The sequence below is a fragment of the Elephas maximus genome, chromosome 8 (assembly GCF_024166365.1).
Source record: "Elephas maximus indicus isolate mEleMax1 chromosome 8, mEleMax1 primary haplotype, whole genome shotgun sequence".
Lineage (NCBI taxonomy): Eukaryota > Metazoa > Chordata > Mammalia > Proboscidea > Elephantidae > Elephas > Elephas maximus.
The window spans coordinates 60,378,414-60,381,179 of NC_064826.1; positions in this window are offsets into that span (position 1 = coordinate 60,378,414).

The following is a 2,766-nucleotide window of genomic DNA, read 5'->3' on the forward strand; positions in this document are numbered from 1 at the left end:
TTGCCTATTTTTTAATTATTTATCTTTATTATTGAGTTGTAATATTTCTTTGTAAATTCAGATAAATGCTTTATAGATGTTTTCATCCATTCTGTAGTTTGTCTTGTCATTATTTCAGTGTCCTGTGATGCACTATAGTGTTTTAGTTTTGATACAGTCCCACTTGTCTCTGTTTTCTTGTATGGCTTGTGTTTCTAGAGTCATATCTAAGAAATTATTGCCAAATTCAAGGTCACAAAGATTCTACCTCTACCTATAGTTTCTCTTATATAAGTTTTAACTGTTGTATTTAGGTCTTTGACCTATTATGCGTTGATTTTTATGTATGGTGTAAGGGAGGGGTCTGACTTATTTTGCATGTGACCGTCCAGTTGTTCCAGTACCATTTGTTAGTGACCATGGGTATATGGGGTTTATTTCTACATTCTCAATTCTGTTACTTTGGTCTCTTTGCCTGTCCTTATGCCAGTACCATACTGTCTTGATTACTGTTGCTTTGGAAATCAGGAAATGTGAATTTCTTAACTTTGTTCTTCCTTTTCAAGATCGGTTTGGTGATTCTGGGTTCCTTGCAATTCTGCAATTCCGTATAATTTTAGAATCAGCTTGCCAGTTTCTACAAAGAGGTTAGGTAGGATTCTGATAGGGATTGCATTGGACCTGTAGATCATTGAGGAATATTATCATCTTAACAGTATTACTTATCCTTATTCATGAACATGGGATATCTTTCCATTTGTTTAGATCTTTAATTTCCTTTAACAGCGTTTTGTAGTTTTCAGAGTATAAGTCCTAGACTTCTGTTAAATTATTCCTAAGTATTTAATTCTTTTTGATACTAATGTATATTGAATTGTTTCTTAACAATTTAATGAACAATTGATCGTTGTGTTTAGAAATATAGTTGCTTTTTGTATATTGATCTTGTATTGTGTGATCTTGCTGAACTTCTTAGTTCTAATAGTTTTTAGTAGAGTACTTAGTATTTTCTGTATACAAGATCGTGTCATTTGCAAATAAAGATGGTTTTATTTCTTTCCAACCTGAATGCCTTAATTTCCTTTTCTTACCTAATTGCCTTGGATAGAAACTCCTGTGTAAGATTGAATGGAAGTGGTGAGAGTATCCATGTCTTATTCCTGATCTTAGGGGGATAGCATTCAGTCTTTCACCATGTGGTATGATAGTAGCTGTGGTTTTTATAGATGTTCTGTATCTCGTTGAGGAAGTTCTCTTCTATTTGTAGTTTGCTAAGTGTTTTTATGTTGAAAGGGTCTTGGATTTTGTCATATACTTTTTCTATGTCTTGAGATGATCATGTGGTTTTTAGTTTTCATTCTTCTGATATAGTGTATTAAACATTAATTGATACGGCAGCTCAACATTTGATTGTCTGCTAACCAAAAGGTTGGCCATTTGAACCCATCCAGTGGCAGCCTGCTTTCATAAAGATTACAACTGAGAAAACTGTATAACACAGTTCTGCTCTGTCACGTGGGGTCACTGTGAGTTGAAAATTGACAGCACACAACAGCAACAACAAACCAAATTTGCATTCCTGGGTTAAATCTCAATTGGTCATAGTATGTAATCCTTTTTGTATGTTGCTAGATTTGGTTTCTGGTATTCAGTTGAAGATGTTTGTTTCTGTATCATAAGGGGTATTGGTCTGTAGTTTCTTTTCTTGTGAGGTCTTTGACTTTGATATCAATAAAATACTGGCTTTACAGATTTGAGCAGTGTTCCCTCCTCTTCTATTATTTAGAAGAGTTTATGCTTCGTGAAAGAATGATCATATGTTCTGAATTTAAATTTCTTCTAATTTTATGAGTGACTTTTTACAAGCGTTGTTGTTGTTAGGTGGTGTCGAGTCGGTTCTGGCTTATAGCGACCCTCTGTACAACAGAACAAAACACTGCCTGGTCCTGTGCCATCCTCACAATTGTTGTTATGCTTGAGCCCATTGTTGGAGTCACTGTGTCAGTTTACCTTGTCGCGGGTCTTCCTCTTTTTCACTTACCCTCTACTTTACCAAGCATGATGTCCTTCACCAGGGACTGATCCCTCTTAATAACATGTCCAAAGTATGTAAGATGCAGTCTCGCCATCCTTGCTTCCAAGGAGCATTCTGGTTGTACTTCTTCCAAGACAGATTTGTTCATTCTTTTGGCAGTCCATGGTATATTCACTATTCTTCTCCAACACCACAATTTCAAGGTGTCAATTCTTCAGTCTTCCTTATTCACCATCGAGTTTTCACATGCATATGAGGCGATTGAAAACACCATGGCTTGGGTCAGGCACGCCTTAGTCTTCAAGGGGACATCTTTGCTTTTCAACACTTTCAAGAGGTCTTTTGCGGGAGATTTGCCTAATGCAAGGCATCTTTTGATTTCTTGACAGCCGCTTTCATGGGTGTTGATTGTGAATCCAAGTAAAATGAAATCCTTGACAGCTTTAATCTTTTCTCCATGTATCATGATGTTGCTTATTGGTCCAGTTGTGAGGATTTGTGTTTTCTCTATGTTGAGATGTAATCCATACTGAAGGCTGTGGTCTTTGATCTTCATCAGTAAGTACTTCAAGTCCGCTTCACTTTCAGCAAGCAAGGTTATGTCATCTGTGTATTGCAGGTTGTTAATGAGTCTTCCTCCAATCCAGATGTCCTGTTCTTCATATAGTCCAGCTCTTCAGATTATTTACTTGGCATACAGATTGAATTATTATTATTATTTCACTTTATGTGTTATGTTTTCTATTCCCCAT